Source organism: Mus musculus, chromosome 1, assembly GCF_000001635.26.
Source record: "Mus musculus strain C57BL/6J chromosome 1, GRCm38.p6 C57BL/6J".
NCBI classification, from domain to species: Eukaryota; Metazoa; Chordata; class Mammalia; order Rodentia; family Muridae; genus Mus; species Mus musculus.
Window position 1 is genome coordinate 92,529,661 of NC_000067.6, and position 20,552 is coordinate 92,550,212.

Genomic DNA, 20,552 nt, shown 5'->3' on the forward strand with positions numbered 1-20,552 from the left:
GAAGATGCTGGTTTTCAGCTGAGGCAGTCCTGTTGGATAACCTTTTTTTCTGAGTAATGAATGCAGCACTGATCCTAACCACAAAGGTTACCTCAGGTTAGGTGTGGAGTCTGGAGTTTGGGAACTAAACACAGGGGGAAATTTGTTTTGACTGTTCAAGTTGTATTGGGTCATTGTGCAGTCAAGGATGTTTGGAAAAATACTTCTACTTCCCTTGGCTTCCACTGGATCTCTTCCTGGGGAGGGAAAATGCTGACTTAATGCTTCCAAGCCTTTGAGATGGATACTCATCTGAGGAGAAAGGGGCTTGTTCCTACTGACAACTTAGGAAACCACAAAGGAAATGAGACCGCCTCCAAGGATCCTTGGACAAGCAGCCACACAGACAGGAAGCCAATATCTTCAAAGCAACCTGTCTTGAAAAGGCAAACTTAAAGATCAGAGAACACGTTAAAAAAAAATCAGTCAACCTTGTATTCTACTTAGAGCATATATTCCACGTATACACAGTGTAATGTAAACTTACACACAATGTAACATAAGAGGGAGCCTTCTGCATTTCTTTCTATTTCTAATCTCTTTCCCTGCTATGTTTCCTTCATCCTTTCTGCTTTGGGTGAAATGTGTTCTTTTAATAATCCATTTGATCTTCCATAGATATTTTAGCTGTACTTTGGGTGGAGTGGTGTGGACAGATTAATCCTCTCAGCCATGTCCACATCCTGACCTCTGTGATGTATGCATGTCATTCTACAGGGCAAAGGGACTCTGCAGAGTGACTGGGATGAGGACTTGGTGGGGAGGCTGTCCCATGTTACCTTAACTCGTCCACAGGCTTCAGGGAATTCTTAAAAACAGAGAAGGGATGCTTTCCAGCCTTGAAGATAAACTAATGGATTAGAAATTTCCTCAGAATAACTCACATCAAGGTAACAACAACCACAACAACCACCACCACAGCAGCAGTAGCAGCAATGACAACACTAGCAACAACATGCCAAGGGAGTGTGTTTTTATATTTTCATTGCTGTGGTAAAGCACCATGACCAAAAGCAACTTGGGGAGGTAGAGTTTATTTCATCTTACAACTGTTAATTGATTATTTAGGGAAGTCAGGGAAAGAACCTGGAAGCAGGAACCTGGTGCAGGCCATTGGAGTGCTGTTTACTGCTTTGTTCCTTGCGGCTTATTCAGCTTGCTTGCTTATAGCACCCTGAACGATTTGCCTAGAGGTGGGACAATGATCTGGGCTATCCCACATTAATTGCTAATTAAGAAAATGTGCCACAGGCTTGCCCACAGGCTAATCTGGTAGGATCATTTTTCTCAAGTGAGGTTTCCTCTTCTAAATGTCTGTACACAAAACTAGCCAGCACAACTGACCAACTGTCAAGTTGACACACAAACACATCACTTTAAAACTATAACCTTTTCTTTCTCATTCATCCCCAAAGTAGTATAGTAATATTAATATCACAGCCTATGGGGTCTGGGAATGCCTTGGCATGGTGACTGGCTGTGAGGTAGCTGTCAGGAGCCATCTAGGATAGGCAAAAGTTAGTAAGTGACCTTCCTGGTGGTGGCCCATTGTTTCTACATGATCTGCGATGGGTGAGCAAGGTCCCAAAGAGACTTCATCTCGGACTGCTTTTTGAAGCTGATATACATTTTCTGTTATTATGAAATTATTATAATAATCCCTGAGCATTAGCCTATCCTGTTGAGCAGATTTCCTGCAGATCAACAGAAAGATGAACTTTCAGATGAATTAATGATTTTATAGAATTCCTAATTTGATATCTGTCAAATTTCTTTTTAGGAAGAAAGGTTTAAGAGATGGTTTTAGTTCTTTTGCTAAGTTGTAATAAAGTTAGCGTCAAGAATAGAACGTGCCCACTCCTCATTAAGTAAAGGTTACACAATAAGAAATACAATGTGTTTTCATAATTACACTAAAAAGAGATATAGGCTTGGGACAAATTTATATTCAAGGAAAAGCATTCAGGTTCAAGGATGAAGCCACTGGTGTACCTATGATAAGGCAAAGCCATATAAAACTGTTGCCTTGAACTTATGATGAGCAGAGAGAATGGAGCACTGCTTTGAACTTAATATCAACATCCTTCTGTAACTCCCATTTTGTATAGTATTTTATCTATGAGGTAAATCTCTAAGAACTTAGTCTATAAAAAGGCCAGAGAGTAGAAATAAAGGTGATATGGTGTGATGTGATGGCTTGGGGGGAGGGGGGCTCTGCCTCATCTATCCATCCAAATGTATATATGTTTGTTTGTGTATATGTACATATATGCAGGTAATACTTGTGGAGTTGATTGAGACAGTCTGGCCTGGCCAGAGTGTGGGTATACTTATGTATATGTGTCTGTGCATATTCGCCTGTGTAAAGGATCTGAGTTCTTTTTCCTTCCCTTCCTCCCTGGTTCATAAACAGTTAAGCAGCCTGGCCAGTGAAGGGCTTCTGGCCGATGGGCCAGAAAAGGGAGCACTAGGAGTACATCTTTTACTTTATCCCCTGCCATTAAGCAAAAGGTGATAATTCCTCTGAAGCTGTAGGCTTCTGGCCCCAGTGTAACTAAGGATCAAATAGATTAAATAGCAGTAATACTAAGCAGCTTTTACATTCACAAAGCTAAGTTATGCTCAGGCCAACGTCTGCCCAATCAGCTACCTTCTAGAGAGAACCACCAGTGTTCTGTGGTGCTCCAGGCAGGTTCCCAGCAGGTGGTCTTGAGAGACAGTGAAGAGAACTTCAGACAAATTTTGCTTATGAACATCAACACAAAAATGCTCAATATTGTAAACTGAATCCAAGAACATACCAAAATCATCATTCACCATGATCAGCCATCCCAGGGATGTAGGGATGGTTCAGTATATGAAAATCCATCAACATAATCCACTGTATAAACAAACTCAAAGAAAAATAAATCATATGATCATCTCATTAGATGCTGAAAATGCATTTGACAAAAGCTAACACTCCTTCATATTAAAAGTTTTGGAGAGATCTGGAATTCAATCATATACACAAACATAATAAAAACAATATACAACAAACCAATAGCCAACATCAAGTTAAATGGAGAGAAACTAGAAGTAATTCCACTAAAATAAGGGACAAGACAAGGCTTCCCACTCTTTCCCTATCTATTCAATATAGTACTTGAAGTTCTAGCTAGAGCAATAAGATAACAAAAGGAGATCAAGGGTATACAAATAGGAAAGGAAGAAGTCAAGGTATGGATGATATAGTATATATAAGTGACCCCTCCCCCAAATTCTACCAAAGAACTTCTACAGCAGATAAACAACTTCAGCAAAGTGGCTGGATATAAAATTAACTCCAACAAATAAGGACCCTTCCTTTACACAAATGACAAACAGGTTGAAAAAGAAATTAGAGAATCAACACCCTTCCCAATAGCCACAAATACTATAAAATATCTTGGTATGACTCTAACCAAGCAAGTGAAAGGTCTATATGACAAGAACTTCAAGTCCCTGAAGAAAGAAACCAAAGAAGATCTCAGAAGATGGAAAAAAAATCTCCCATGCTCATGGATCAGTGGGATTAATATAGTGAAAATGGTCACCTTACCAAAAGCAATCTACAGATTCAATACAATCCCCATCAAAATTCTTCACAGACATGGAAAGAACAATTCTCAACTTCATATGAAAACAAAACAAAACAAAAAACCCAAGATAGCCAAAACAATTCTGAACTTTAAAAGAACTTCTGGGGAATCACCATCCCTGACCCCAAGCTATACTAGCAAGCAACAGTAATAAAACTACCCGGTGTTGGTACAGAGACAGACAGGTTGATCAATGGAATAGAATCAACGACCCAGAAATAAACCTACACACCTATGGACACATGATGCAAGGAAGCCAAAATCCTACAGTGGAAAAAAAGAAAGCATCTCCAACCCTGAGATTCTGCCTTATACCAATCAGAATGGCTAAGATCAATACTCAGGTGGCAGCACAGGCTAGGGAGGATGTGGAGAACGAGGAGCACTCCTCCATGGCTGGTGGGGTTGCAAACCAGTACAACCACTCTGGAAATCAATCTGGTAGCTCCTCAGAAAATTGGAAATATATCACTCCTGGGCATATACACAAAAAGATGTTCCACAATATCATAAAGACATGCGTTCATAGAAGCTCTATTTGTAATAGCCAGAAACTGGAAGCAACCTGCTGTCCCTCAACTGAAGTATGGATACAGAAAATGTGGTTCATTTACACAATTCTATTCAGCTATTCAAAACAAGGATATCATGAATTTTGCAGGCAAATGGATGGAACTAGAAAATATCATCCTGAGTGAGGTAACCCAGACCCAAAAGGAAATGCATAACAGGAGCCTAGCATGGCTGTCTTCTGAGAGGCTCCACCAGCAGCTGACTAAAACACATGCAGATACTACCATAACTAAGCACTGGACTGAAGTAGGGGACCACTACAGAAGAGTTAAGGGAAGGATCAGAGGAGCTGAAGGGAATTGCAATCCTACAGGAAGACCAAAAGTATCAACTAACCTGGACCCATGGGAACTCCCAGAGACTAAGCCATCAACCAAAGTGCATACACAGGCTGGTCCAAGGCCCCGGCACATATATAGGAAAGGACTGCCTTGTCTGGCCTCGGTGGGAGAGGATGCACCTAATCCTATAGAGACTTGATGCCCAAGGAGGGGGGAATATCCTCTCAGAGGCAAAGGGGAGGAGGTGTGGGGGAAGAACTCTGTAAGGGGGAACAGAAAGTGGAGTAACATTTGGGATGTAAATAAATAGATAAATTAATTAATAATAAAATTAGGAAAAAAACAGCTGACATGGATGAGAGAAGTTTCATGGGTTCCACATTTAGATAACAAGCTTCAGGTAATTAACAATTAATTGACTGTTGAGACGTGGAGAACAGCCTTCTCTAGGGATGAGCCACCTGCTAGTTTATCCTTTGTAAGAATATGCATGTAGAATTTTTGTACTACTCAATATTTTCTTATCTTGTAGAATAAAAGTATAGTGTATCTATAATAACCTGACCTTAGTTAATAATGTATTGCATGGGATGTTGAGTGTTATTGGGGACCATAGAGGACTGTATCTCATAGTGATAGAAACTCAGAGAACATCTCAAAACTTACCTTAAAGGGTAAAGTTTTAAGTTATTATCTTCTTCTTCTGCCTTAAAAATAAGCAATAACTTGAATTTGAATTTTATATTACAGTTGCATAATGCTGTGTGAACAATAACAATGTATAAGTGAGCTAAAATATTAAACAAGTATGTTAACAGCTTCAGAATGACCATAAGGCATCACAGCTTGACATAAAATAAGTAAACATGGAAGTATTTTTCTTGATATTCTGCTGAGGTAAATTGCAAGCTGCATGGGAAGTCTGTAGTCATACATGAGTATAGAACCTAGAATGAAAGTGGATCTAGACAAATAATTTCCCATATACTTCTGTTGAAATTGGATATAACACAGATTAGGGGAGTCTCAGATTTTAATAGGTCAGAATTTCTATTTAAAAAAAAACATGTACTTACTTAGACTGTACTTTTTACTTAAATAGTTAATTATAATGTATAAAGGTCATTTTATAAGCTATACCATCTGCCTAATGTATAACAACATGGCCTATTTTGTGCACACATATAAAGAACAACAAATATAATTTGTCTTTAAGTGAGACTAAGATTACAATTAAATGTAATCTCCCTCTCTCCCTCTCTCCCTCTCTCCCTCTCTCCCTCTCTCCCTCTCTCCCTCTCTCCCTCTCTCCCTCTCCCTCTCCCCCTCCGCCTCCCCCTCTCCCTCCCCCTTCCCCTCTCCCTCTCTCTCTCTGGAAGGTTGGTTGTGGAAATGTGAGAAGTTCCGGTAGCAGGGAGCTTAGGCTGTGTGCCTGACATTTTTCCCTCTTGAAGAAAGAAGACATTTTAGTGGAGCCCACAGTTAAGAGACTTTGAATTTTTAAAAGACTTTGAATTTTAAAAGATAATGGATATTTTAAAGGGATTGAACTTTTAATATGCAAGACTGTGGGACTTTTAAAGTTATTTAGATCTTGGGGATGAATAAGAAAGTAAATGTGGAGGCTTAATAGTGATGTGTTTGTGCATCAAGTTGACAAGGGGTTAATTGTACTGGCTGGTTTTGTGTGTCAACTTGACACAGGCTGGATTTAAAGTAATGTCTGACTTCAAGTCACACTACTCAGCCATAGTTAAAAAAAACTAGCATAGTACTGGGACAAAACACACATAGACACCAAGGTTATGGAGTGGAGAACTCAGTAAGAATGCCACATTGATACAACCATCTCATAATTGGAGAAGAGAGTGTTCCACTGTGGCTCTGGAAGCTGAATATCCATATGTATGGGAACTAGATCCTATGACTCACCTTTTATAAACCAGTTCAAGTAGATCAGAGACCTTAATGTGAGACCAACATTTCTGAAAATCCTTGGGGGAAACACTGACATTTGGAGGTCTAAGCAGAGACAAAGGGTTTTTTGAAGAGGGTTCCAATAGCCCAGAAGGCAAGAGCAGGGATTAGTCTTTCGGACTGTGTGAAGCTCCGAGGTTCATGGACCACTTGCAGAACAACTAAAACATGGAGAGCTAGTTGCAGGTCATGAGGAAGTCCACCTGCTGTGCATGTGACCATGGTTAATAGAATATGCAAAGGTCTTAAAAATAAAATATCCAAACGACTCCATCAATAAACAGGCAAACGAATAGCCCTCAAAAGGTGAATTACAAATGACCAATAAATGTATGAAAATTTGCTTAACATCCTTAGCCATCAGGGAAATCAAAATTGAATTATAATTCCATTTTACCCGAGTCAGAAAAGTATTATCCAGAAAACAAGCAACAACAAATATTGACAAAGATGGGAGAAAACAAAACAAAAACAAACAAACAAAAACCCAACCATGATACTAAGAGCTAAAAAACTAAAACTGCCATACGATCCAGACAAACTACTTCTTGGTGCCATCTGAGGTAATCATAGTCATACCACAGAGATGCTTAAGCTTACAGTTGGCATAGACAAACATCAACAGGTAAATAAAATTAAAAATATGATCCAAATACAAAATAATGGAATTTTATTGAACCATAAAGAAGAAGGAAATTACACCATTTTTCAGAAACCTGGATGGAACTGGAGATGCTGAACAAAAATAAGCCAGACTAAAAATGATAAGTGTGTTTCTTTCATATGCAAAACTTAGATTTAACAACAAAGGCATGAGAGTAGTCAGGGACTGTGTGGAGAGGAGATAGGAGCCACCAAGAAGTGGGGGGAGAGACAGAAAGAGAAAGCAGGGAGGGGAATAGGAGCTAAGCTACCTGCATGATAAACATCTGTAGAAATGTCATATTGAAATCCCCTTCTCTGTGCTGTACATATATACTAATCATGAAAGGGGAAGCAGAGAGAGGTGAGGAGGGACAGGAAGGACTGACAGTCTAAGCTTGGGCGCCTCTAGTGAGGGCAGGACAGGGTGGGGTGGGGCGGGGCGGAGCAGGGCTGGGCGGGGCGGAGCAGGGCCAGTTGCTCTTCTGGAGTCCATAGCTCTCTTTACATCTTGACTTCACTCTCTCTGGCCCTGTTTGCTGTTTCAGTGTGAGATGACCAGGCAAGTGGAGTGTATGTAGCCCTTGTGAGGGATTCATGTTGAACATGCAGGATAGTTCTCAGGAGAGTAGGTTTTTGTTTTTGTTTTACTTTACTATTACTTTTTAGAGTCTTATTTTATCATGATTGGCCAGGAACTCAACAGGTAAACTGTCCTCAAACTTGCAGCAATCCTCTTGCCTCTGCCTCCCAAACTCTGGAATTGTAGGCATATGCTGTCCCATCCAGGTATGGGCGGTTTCCTATAAAGTGAATCTACTTCCTGCCCTTGACAACTTCTGTATGTGGCGAGTTCCCCCATTTCCCTCTCTGTCGTGTTGTTACCTAGCCAAAGGAACCCTCAACAAAGTCTAGACATAGAGGGCTCTTGGGTGGATTTTCACCCCTCCAAAACAGCTCACTAAATAAATTTGTCTTTATAAAGTACCCACATTCAGATATTCTGTTGTAGCAACAGACATGAGAGTAATACTGACATAGAACCCTTGAAGAAGACGATTACCCCACCCATCTAAGAGCTTTTCATAAAACCCTAGCCCAACATAAAAAAGAGCAAATATCCTTTGCAAGCCCATATGAAAAATTATTCAGGATTCATCATATGCTAAGCCATAGAATACATTTAAAAGTTTAAAATCATACACAGGGGTATCCTCTGGTTTACTACAGAAATCAAAAACATGAAATTTTATGAAACTCACAGAGATTTCTCAATGATATGTGTGACATAAATTACATATTATTAATAAATTTTAAAAAGATATTTGTCAAAAAAGTTACAAGGGAATTTAGAAAGTATTTTGAACTCCTGGAGGGAAGGCGATTCACTTAATTGCATAGGGACAGCACTAAATTGGACTCAGGGGTTTCTTGATAAAACTAAATAAAACTAAAAAGAGACCTTGACCCTGAGACGGAGACCTGTGAGGCTGGAGGAGGAGCTGGAGGGAGGAATGGTGGGTGAATGTGATCAGGATACATAGTATACATGCATGGAACTTTCTAAGAGTAAAAGATACTTTTTAAAAAAGAACTCAATGAAATTGAAACCACAGCATGCCAGGGGTTAGGAGGTTCAGCTAAAGCAGTGCTCATGGGTAATTTTAGCAGCTTTAAATATTACAAAGAAGAAAGAGGTAAAATAAAAAATTAAGCTTTTATATTAATAGAAATCTAAGGGAGAGAAAGGAGAATCAGACTATCCCTCTCTCTGTCTAAGTTGTTCTTCTCAGGTATTTGGTACAGGACTGCAGGGAGTCTTTCACAACTTCCAGAGGCAGCAAGGAGTCCTGGGGCAGACCCAGTGGCTGTAGCATAAATGTAACTCCTCTTGGGAATTCTGTGGTGATGAGAGTATAAGAGAGTAAGCAGTTTTAGTTCACACCAATCATACAAAGTAGCAGGCTTTATTGCATTTTCATACACCATATGACAATGTGTTGATTATACCCTCTCTATGACCTTCACTGACCCACTTCCCACGGTCACTCTTACTTTCATGCCTTCCCCAAATCCACATGTGAGGGGGAAAAAAAGCCATAATACTGTACAGGACTGACTTAGTAGGTGTTTCACTTAGCCTTGTGGCTTCTAATTCAATTCATTCCTCTGAAAACAGTACAGTTTCATTCTTCTCTATGGATAAGTCAAACTCCTTGGTCCATTTATCCCACCTGTTCTTGATCCATCCATCCACCAGTCTGTACTTAGGCTTGTTGCCTGGCTTGGCTGTTGTCACTAGTGTTGGGTAAACATGGGCATGCAGGTGACTCTAGTCAGCTGGCTTTGATTATTTTGGTTCTGTATCCAGCCGTGATATATTTGGATTATATGCAAATTACAGTTTTAGTTTTTTGAGGAAACTTCACACTGATTTCCATTAGTCAGGGCTAATTTGCATTCCCACCAACAGTGTCTAAGTCTCCCTCCCTCAGCCCTGCCTCTACCAGCTCTTGGGATTTGCGTTCTTGATGACAGTGATTGTGTAGTGGCTGAAATAGAATGTCTCTTGATTTGGTTGATATTTCCCTGATGGCCAAAGATGTTGCTCATTTTCCTGTGTTTATTGCCCATTTATATCTCTGTGTTTGAGACTTGTCTGTCTTGCTCCCTCCCTCACACTGGATTATTTGCTTTCCTGGTATTTAATGTTTTTAGTTCTTTACACATTTTGGAAATTAATCTCCTGCCAGATGAACAGCTGCAATCGACGCCCCACCCCCCACTATTTCTGTAGGATATCCCTGCACAGTTCGCTCTTTCTTTCTTTCTTTCTTTCTTTCTTTCTTTCTTTCTTTCTTTCTTTCTTTCTTTCTTTCTTTCTCTCTCTCTCTCTCTCTCTCTCTCTCTCTTCCTTCCTTCCTTCCTTCCTTTCTTTCTTTCTTTCTTTCTTTCTTTCTTTCTTTCTTTCTTTCTTCCTTTCTTTCTCCCTTTCTTCCTTTCTTCCTTTCTCCCTCTCTCTCTTTCTTTCTCTCTCTTTCTCTTTCCTTCCTTCCTTCGGTCTTTCTCTCTCTTTATTTTTTCCTTCCTTCGTTTCTTTGTCTTTCTTTCTTTCTTTCTTTCTTTCTTTCTTTCTTTCTTTCTTCCTTTCCTGTTTGGTTTTAGGGGATACTTTTTGCTTTGATTCATTTCTACTTGCCTATTCTTGGTATTATTTCTGGACTACTGCATCTCATTGACAAAGTCTCAGCTCTCCCCTCAGTCTTGAGGTGTTCTCCTACAATTTCCTGTACCACTTTCAGTTTTCAGACTCTCATTAGAATCCTCTTTGTATCTGGGTTGATTTTTGTAAAGGGTGAGGGATTGGAATCGAGTATCAGTATTCTACATCTGGATCCTTTCTCCTCAGCAGCACTTGTTAAAGAGGCTACCCTTTCCAACAAATGCTGTCTGTGGTGGCTTGAATATGCTTGGTCCAGGGAATGGCACTATTTAGAGTAGGTGTGACCTTGTTGGAGTTGGTGTGTCACTGTGGCGTGGGCTTTAAGACCCTCATTCTAGCTGCCTGGAGGTCAGTCTTCTGTTTGCCTTTGGGACAAGATGTTGAACTCTAAGCTCTTCCTGCCCCATGGCATGCTTCTGCCTTGATGGTAGTGAACTGAAGAGAGCCCCAATTAAATGTTGTCCTTGTAAGAGTTGCCCTGGTCATGGTGTCTGCTCACAGCAGTAAAACCCTAACTAAGATACCATCTCTTCTCTTTTTGATTGTTTCCAGTGCTGTTTCCAGTGTGTAGAAGCTTCTTAGTTTGGTGTAATTTAATTCATCTGGGGGTTTTTATTTGTTTGTTTTTTGCTTTTGTTGTTTAGCCGTTTCGATACAGAACATCTTCACTCAAACACATGCCCTGAAGATTCTTTATAAACTTTATTCTAGAATAAGAGCTTCATCACTTTCAATCTCACATATCTTTCCTCGTTCTGAGATGACTTGTGTGTGTGAGTGACAGGGCCTTTGCTTCCATCTGCATATGGACATCTAGTTTGCCACCCTGTTCATTGATGAGAGCATCCCATACCCCTCAAACTCTTGATGCCTCTATTGGAAATCAATTCTCTGTCTCTCTCTCTCTCTCTCTCTCTCTCTCTCTCTCTCTCTCTCTCTCTCTCTCCCTCTGTGTGTGTGTGTTGGTTACTCAGCACTCCATTTTGTTCCATTGGTCTATGTGGTTTTTTTTCAAGCCACAACAATAATGTTTTGGTTGCTACACATTAAAGATATGTTCTTTTAGATGGATACATGTTTCAGTGGGAAAGTTGAAAGAAGTCTGGAGATTGGCAGCAATGGTGGCTTCACAACAATAGAATGTACTCCATTTCATAAAACATATTCTAAAATAGCTAAAATGATAAATTGTATTTATGTGTATTTTTACCTCAATTTTAAAATCTAAAAGCAATAAGCATAGTGACCCTGAGTTATGGGGGAATGGGTCACCTTCGCACTATGAGCTGTTAACTCAACTTCATGTTTGGAGGACAATGACACCAGCTCTAACACTGTTTGTCTACTGTTTTGGCTCTACATAGACCTCTGTTCAGCTGTGGTGCTGGATTCCTGGCAGTCCTCAGGAAACCCTGGGGAAGATGTCAGTGTATATTCTAAAACGTGTCATTATTTCTAGTTTTAAACTGGCATTTTTATGTAGATAATGATGGGAGACGTATGATAGTGTGGGAAAGAGGGGCAACGGGAAGAGTGTCTGTGCCAGGCTTGCATGGAGGAGTCAGAAGTGGATAGAGAAGAGGCTGATGGGAAGGGAAAAATTAAAGAATTTCTTCTGGATATGTCCATTTTGAGAATTCTTCATTGGCATCCAGTTAAAGATGACATCCCTGTCCCACACAAGATGCTGTCAACCTTTTAAACATTATATCCACTTAGCAATGAAATTTAAGTGTTTAATCTGTTCATGACTTTCCTAACTATTGACATTTGAATCTCTCTTCACTGAGGTTGAACAATTTTCTGATGATCAGTATACTCAACTTGATAGAATCTAGAATCCCCTGGGAGATGGGCTTCTGGCACGCCTGTGGGAGATTATCTTGATAATATTAACTCAGGTATGAAGAGTTGCCCACTGTGGGCAGCACCATTCCCTGGGTGGGATCCTGGACTGTACAAGAGAAAGGGGACTGATCAGCAACATGCAGACATCACCCTCTGCTTCTTAACGATGTCACACAGGGCCAGAATCAGGGAACCAGGACAACCCCATATGGTCATTTAGCCAAATAGGGAAGATGCATAGACAATGCAGAATTCTATAATTTTCTGAGTTGTTTTATGTTAATCATAAAGAGGAGATCCATAAATTATAAGATCTTCACAAGGACGGCTTATTACATGAATATGGGAGACTCAAAGCAGCTGCATCATCAAAAAGCCCCACTCAGCATGGGCGAGGAGTCATGAAAATGTTTATCTTTTTGTATGGGGATGTACCAATCTGTCTGGTAGCCCCCCACTAACCTAGTTTTAGCTGATGTATCTGAATAATTCAGGGTGTTCTGTGCTGAAAGCAAGAAATCAGGAGTCTGGCCCTCATATGAGGAGGCCACTGCTTTAATCTCCAGCCACTGTGATTGCCTAGACCTTGATGAACTTCACACGGGGTTTGAACTAGAACAAACCACTTCTCTTTTGAGTTGCTTCTGTCAGAATATTTTACCACAGCAACAAGGAAACCAAGACAATATTCAACATCGCATCTCAGTTCTTCACAGATGAACAATAATTAATCATTGAGATGAAATCTTTTCATGTTGACTTTTCATTTGAATTTTATCTTCTTTGCTGTGCCCAATCCTTTTCCTTTCCCCAGCTTTAGAATACTTTTCGTCTACACAGTTTACTCCCTCCATCCACCCTTCTGACTGAGATTCACTTATCCTCTCCTGAGCTCTCCTTGTTTCTTAGCTTCTTTGGATCTGTGGATTGTAGCAAGGTTATCCTGTACTTTATGGCTAATGTCCACTTATAAGTGAATATGTACCATGCATGTCTTTCTGGGTCTGGGTTACCACACTCAGGATACTTTCTAGTTCTGTCTATATGCAAAACTCGTGATGCCCTTGTTTTTAATAGCTGAGTAGTATTCAATAGTATAAATGTGCCATGTTTTCTTTATTCATTCTTTGGTTGAGAGACACCTAGGGTTTTTCCAGTTTTTGGCTATTATGAAGGGGGGCATGGGGTGGGGATCAGGTATGGGGAGAGTAGGGGAAGAGCGGATTGGGAGAGAGAAGAAAATTGGTGGTGGGGGAACAGCTCTGGGATAAGCTGAAGATCTGGGGGCAGGGAGGCTCCTGGGAGTCTATGAGAGTGACCCTAGCTGAGACTTCTAGCATCAGGGGATATGGAGCCTGAACCTGAAGTGGCCATCTCCTGTAGCTAGGCAAGACTTCCAGTGGAAAAAGGAGGACACAAAATCACCAAAATTTGTCCTGCCTACAAGATGAGCAGGGATAAAGAGGGAGCAGAGATTGAGGGAATGGTCAACCAATGACTGACCCAACTTGAGATCCACACCATGGGAGAGAGCCCATCTCTGACACTATTAATGATACTCTGCTATGCTTGCAAACAAGAGCCTAGTATAACTGTCTTCTGTGAGACTTCATTAGCAGCTGATGGAAACAGATGCAGGGACCCACAGGCAAACATTAGGCAGAGCAAGGGGTGTCTTGTAGAAGAGTGGGGAGGTGGGGAGGATTGAGGGAGCTGGAGGTCAAGGACACCACTAGAAGACCTGCAGAGCCAACTAACCTAGGCCCATGGAGGCTCACAGAGACTAAACCACCAACCAAAGAGCATACATGGGCTGGACCTAGGCCCCCTACACATATGTACCAGATGTGCAGCTTGGTCTTCATATGGGTCCTCTAACAATCGAAGCAAGAACTGTCTCTGAATCTGTTTCCTGCCCTTGGATCTCTTTCCCTAGCTGGAATGCCATGTCTGGCTTCAGTAGAAGAGGATGTGCTAAGTCCCTGTATGACTTGATGTGTCAGGGCAGGTTAGCATGAGAGGACCTAACCAACTCCATTTTAGAACAGGCAGCCATCTTAGGTCTACAGTTTCAATTTCCCAAAGAAGGAGGCAAGTCTCCTTGGGAGAGTCACAAACAATGAGTCCTTAGTTAATAGTGGCCCTGATATTTGGCTGAGAGGGAGGAAGGAGCCTGGAGCTGAGTAAATTCCTGGGATGTCTGGTGAAGGGATAACAAGCCCTGAATTGGGTCAATTCCTGGAATTCTTTAAGGTCTCACCAAATAGAATATAGATAATATAACAACCAATAAAAAATATACTAACATCACTGCTGCACTCCTAGCCAATCATGTTAGAGGTTACCTAACCCTTCTAGAAAATGTCCCCAACCCTGTATAAATGGAGTTAGTTAGCTTCTCTTGTTTTTTTGTTTGTTTGTTTGTTTGTTTGTGTGTGTGTGTGTTTGTTTGTTTTGGGTTTTGTTTTGGTTTTGGTTTTGTTTTGGTTTGGTTTTTCAAGACAGGATTTCTCTGTATAGCCCTGGCTGTCCTGGAACTCACTTTGTAGACCAGGCTGGCCTTGAACTCAGAAATTCGCCTGCCTCTGCCTCCTGAGTTCTGGGATTAAAGGCATGCACCATCACACCTGGCTGTGAGCTTCTCTTGTAACCATTTTGTATGAATGACTGACCCTATATGCTGGTTGTTTCTGCAGAATAAACACTCTTTGCTTTTGTATATTATTTGAGTCTGGGGTCTTCCTTCAGCAATTCTTGGACCCTTAAAAGTATACATGGGGGGGGCCTTCCCATCTCTGAGAGGAGGAGGAGGAATAGGGGAGTGGAATGTGGGAGTAGGACTGGGAGGAGAGAGGGGACTGCAATCAGTTTGTAAAGTGAACACATAAATAATTAGTGAAAAGGTATAAAATAAAATACTTCCCTTGCTCCATAGCACCTCTCAGTATGTGCCAGAGCATTGCTTGCTTTGCATCCTGATGCTGTTCCAAAGCTCGGTTTTTGTGCATCCCTTTGTCTATGGAGTCCCTTCTGTTTCATTATCACTTCTAAGGTTTGCACTTTTATAGGCAACATCTCCAATATGAGGTGAATAAAACCATTCTTAATAATTTATACAACATTTCTAAGTGAGCTTCTAGTATTTTTATGTTTTAATTTTAATCCATCTGAATTAATTTTTATATCAAGTAAGGTAGAGTTTCACCTCTCCAAATTAAAGGCTCATTATCCCATACCCCTCTAGTTTGAAATACTTATTTATATGTGTCTGTGTAATCCCTTAGTAACACTCAGTTTTAATTAATGTATCTGAGTAATTCAGAATGTTTTGTGTTGAAAGCAACTAGTGCTTTACAAAAAGTCCTTAACCGTGCTGGTTCTGTAGTACATCATAAGCCTAGGAGCTCTCTTCAAGTGCTTAAACACACAGTTTCCCATTCTTCTCTCCACTCCTCAGTGTTAGTTTTTATATTAGAGTGGATTGCCTATGTTATTGTATAGCAGTTCCCTGTAACTTGAAATATTTTATCCTTAAGAGAAGCTGTTAAGACTTAGAAATTAAAACATACAAGGCTCAGAAAGTAAACAACTTACAAGCCTTAGGAAGCTCCTGAAACTTACAGGATGCACACAGCCCTTCCCCAAGGTTATATAAGCAGTAACTATTTTACTCAGGGGAAGAGATTCCCCTAGGATGTACACTTGAGCTGTCTGCAAATTATGAATGGAGCTCCAGGTGAGAAATTTCATGAATCATTGTCCATGTTGAGTGGAGTTTTTGATTAAGGGTTGCCTTAAGTCTCCTATATCCCTGTAATGGCTTCTCGTTGTGAAGGTTTTATGATTTATGTATCTTCACTTTATTATTAATATCAAACAACTAATAAAACCTATAAAATTCTACATTGTCTATGCTTCCTCCCTATCTGATGATAGATGTTTAGAACCAGCTTAAACAGGAGAGTGAGATGTTCCCCTGGGCTGTGGATTCTGAGGCTTAACTTGGCATATGGTAGTGGCACACCAATTTGAAAATCATAGAAGAAGAACCATGCCAACCTGGCCTACTGAGGGCTGAGTCGGAAGTCCAAACTCCTTATAACTTTGTTTGATGATTTCTGCTCAATAGAAGTAGGTTGTTAGTCAGATTTGCTCATTAGGATTCCCCAAAGTGTACAGGCTGAATCCTCAAAGGCTTCTTGTCTTACTCACTGTCTCAGAATCCAGATCCTCTGTGGCCCTGCCCTTGGCCCAGTCATCTATGTTTGATGAGCTCATTAGAAACTCAGTAACCAGGCAGAGTCTCCAGCAAATTAGCAGAGGTTGTTTGAAGGCGGAACCCAAGGGAGCAGCTACTTTAGGGCTGGAAAATAAGTTCTATATTGTTAGTACACAGCCTAGGGAGATGGGTGCCTTGTTTCCAGTAGGGACAGAGCAGAGGGCAAGCAGCCAAGGGCAGCCTTCAGGTGGAGACAGTGCTGGGATTTATGTGCAGAAGACACATGCTGGGTCCTGGCTCAGGACTGGCCCCGAACTTTCTGGACAGACACACACACACACACAAAAAAAAAAACCACCCAATTACCACTAGTGTTTGGCTCACAGAGTGCTAAGGTGAGGCTTTGTGAGTTTACTTTTAGCTTGAATTTAGAATTATATAAAGTGGGCTGATTGACATATTTTGGAATATGAATTTGAATTTGGCAGTTCAAAAATAATGTCAGAACTGTTCCTGCATTTCTCAAATGAAATTCCCTTGGTCACGGGAATGACCTTTTTGACGTGATCTTAAATCCATATTGCAAGAATTTTATTGAGAGTGTATCTATGTTCATCAGGGAGATTATTCTGTAATTTGTGTGTGTGTGCATGAGCACGCACTTATGTGTATCTGGTTTGGGTATGAGAATAGTATTGGTTTCATAAAAAGGTTTTGAAGGCCTTCCTTTCTTTTATTTTATGACATAATTTGAGTTATATTGATGTTAGTGCTTCTTCGAAGTTCTGAGATAATTTTGCAATGAGTCTATCTGATCATGGGCATCTTTAGTTAGGAGACTAAAAATACATTTTATTTAATAATCTTACATACATATAGTATATTTAGGTCAAATCTACCTGCCACTTCCTCTCCTCCAGTTCCTCCCTCACTTCCCACTGCCACTGTACTTCCATACTTGGAAATATTTTGTAAATCACTGATTAAATCTCATTGCTGGGTATGGATCTGAATCTGCTTAAATTACTTACTCCCCCACTCTTTCTTGGTGTCTTTTTCAATTTTTAAAAATTGATTATTTTATTTGTTTGCACCTCAACTCTTGTCCCCTTCTCGGTCTTCCCGCCACAAACCCCTCATCCCTTCCCTCTCTCTTTTGCCTCTAAGAGGGTGTCCACCCACCCACTCACCCTCTACTGCCTCACCCCTCTAGTATCCCCCTTTGCTGGGGCAACAAGCCTCCATAGGACCAAATGTCTCTCCTCCCATTGATGCCAGATCCAGAGCTAGAGCCACTAAGCAAGTGGTGGGATGTGGCTACAGCCGACAGTTACAGCCAGCAAGCAGCAGCTGGTAGCCACAGAGGCAAGTGGAGGCTGTGAGAGTGTCCAAGCCTGGCCAGATGGGCTGAGCTGAGGCCCAGCAATCAGTGCTTCTAGAGAGAGAACTCTTCCCTAGGGTGTTATGGCTTAATAAAACAGCCACCCTCAGACAATTCTTGGTGAAATACTCGTGTACTTTATTCACTGTGGATAGGGACCTTATAAAGATTTTGGGAGTAGGGTGGGTCAGTCTGAGATGTTACAGGTGCTTAATTTGCATGGGGAAAGACTTCCAGTGTTCTCCCTATGTGATTGATTGTCACGATCCTTTCAATGAGGTGTTAGTCATGTGTTCCAGGGCAAATAGATCCTGGTCGGGAGCTAGTTCTCAGCCATCCTCCATTATGAGATAGATAAGCTGGGGTTTGAACCTGGTTTAATCTTATCAGTTCTTTTGTCTGGTGGCACAGTCCACTTGTCCCACACATTCCAACTCTCGGCAATGGATAGGTCATCCAGACAGAAACTAAATGGAGAAATAATGAAACTAACAGATATCATGAATGAAATGGACTGAACAGATATCTACAGAACATTTCAGCCAAACACAAAAGAATAGACTTTCTTCTCAGCACCTCATGGACCCTTCTCCAAAATTTACCATATACTTGAACACAAAGCAAGCCTCAAAACAGATACAAAAATTTGAAATAACTCCTTATATCTTATCAGACTATCATAGATTAAAGGCTGGATTTCAACAATAATAGAAAGAACAGAAAGTCGACAAAATCATGGAAACTGAACAACTTCCTATTCAATAACCACTGGGTCAAAGAAGAAATAAGGAAAGAAATTAAAGACCTTCTTTTTTTTTAAATTTTTTTTCTCTTTTTTTTAAATTAGGTATTTTCCTCATTTACATTTCCAATGCTATCCCAAAAGTCCCCCATACCCACCCACCCCCAATGCTCTACCCACCCACTCCCCCTAGTTGGCCCTGGCGTTCCCCTGTACTGGAGCATATAAAGTTTGCAAGTCCAAAGGGCCTCTCTTTCCAGTGATGGCTGACTAGGCCATCTTTTGATACATATGCAGCTAGAGACAAGAGCTCCGGGGTACTGGTTAGTTCATATTGTTGTTCCACCTATAGGGTTGCAGTTCCCTTTAGCTCCTTGGGTACTTTCTCTAGCTCCTCCATTGGGGGCCGTGTGACCCATCCAATAGCTGACTGTGAGCATCCACTTCTGTGTTTGCTAGGCCCCGGCATAGTCTCACAAGAGACAGCTATATCTGGGTCCTTTCAGCAAAATCTTGTTAGTGTATGCAATGGTGTCAGCGTTTGGAAGCTGATTATGGGATGGATCCCTGGATATGGCAATCACTAGATGGTCCATCCTTTCATCACAGCTCCAAATTTTGTCTCTGTAACTCCTTCCATGGGTGTTTTGTTCCCATTTCTAAGAAGGGGCAAAGTGTCCACACTTTGGTCTTCGTTCTTCTTGAGTTTCATGTGTTTTGCAAATTGTATCTTATATCTTGGGTATCTTAAGTTTCTGGGCTAATATCCACTTATCAGTGAGTACATATTGTGCGAGTTCCTTTGTGATTGGGTTACCTCACTCAGGATGATGTACTCCAGGTCCATCCATTTGCTTAGGAATTTCATAAACTCATTCTTTTTAATAGCTGAGTAGTACTCCATTGTGTAAATGTACCACATTTTCTGTATCCATTCCTCTGTTGAGGGGCATCTGGGTTCTTTCCAGCTTCTGGCTATTATAAATAAGGCTGCTATGAACATAGTGGAGCATGTGTCCTTCTTACCGGTTGGGACATCTTCTGGATATATGCCCAGGAGAGGTATTGCGGGATCCTCCGGTAGTACATGTCCAATTTTCTGAGGAACCGCCAGACTGATTTCCAGAGTGGTTGTACAAGCTTGCAATCCCACCAACAATGGACAAGTGTTCCTCTTTCTCCACATCCTCGACAGCATCTGCTGTCACCTGAATTTTTGATCTTAGCCATTCTGACTGGTGTGAGGTGGAATCTCAGGGTTGTTTTGATTTGCATTTCCCTGATGATTAAGGATGTTGAACATTTTTTCAGGTGCTTCCCAGCCATTCGGTATTCCTCAGGTGAGAATTCTTTGTTCAGCTCTGAGCCCCATTTTTTAATGGGGTTATTTGATTTTCTGGAGTCCACCTTCTTGAGTTCTTTATATATATTGGATATTAGTCCCCTATCCGATTTGGGATAGGTAAAGATCCTTTCCCAATCTGTTGGTGGTCTTTTTGTCTTATTGACGGTGTCTTTTGCCTTGCAGAAGCTTTGCAATTTTATGAGGTCCCATTTATCGATTCTCAATCTTACAGTACAAGCCATTGCTGTTCTATTCAGGAATTTTTCCCCTGTACCCATATCTTCGAGACTTTTCCCTATTTTCTCCTCTATAAGTTTCAGTGTCTCTGGTTTTATGTGGAGTTCCTTAATCCACTTAGATTTGACCTTATTACAAGGAGATAGAAATGGATCAATTCACATTTTTCTACATGATAACTGCCATTTGTGCCAGCACCATTTGTTGAAAATGCTGTCCTTTTTCCACTGGATGGTTTTAGCTCCCTTGTCAAAGATCAAGTGACCATAGGTGTGTGGGTTTATCTCTGGGTCTTCAATTCTGTTCCATTGGTCTACTTGTCTGTCACTATACCAGTACCATGCCGTTTTTATCACAATTGCTCTGTAGTACAGCTTTAGGTCAGGCATGGTGATTACACCAGAGGTTCTTTTTTCCTTGAGAAG

At 40.9% G+C, this 20,552-nt stretch overlaps 3 annotated features.

The window, feature by feature from the left end:
• Positions 15,271-17,080: an enhancer, noted in NCBI's record as "Rhodes enhancer fragment used in the GFP reporter construct". NCBI's record gives its function as "activates a minimal E1b promoter by reporter assays in transgenic zebrafish olfactory sensory neurons" and the evidence as "EXISTENCE:transgenic organism evidence [ECO:0001131][PMID:25417106]".
• Positions 16,233-16,702: a transcriptional cis regulatory region, noted in NCBI's record as "Rhodes enhancer segment used in the LSCHR array". NCBI's record gives its function as "acts cooperatively with segments of the Lipsi, Sfaktiria, Crete and H Greek islands to upregulate expression of the Rhodes cluster olfactory receptor genes when inserted as an array next to the endogenous Rhodes enhancer" and the evidence as "EXISTENCE:transgenic organism evidence [ECO:0001131][PMID:28933695]".
• Positions 16,455-16,504: a protein binding site, noted in NCBI's record as "emsa-Rhod-lhx2-F probe that binds Lhx2". NCBI's record gives the evidence for it as "EXISTENCE:protein binding evidence [ECO:0000024][PMID:28933695]".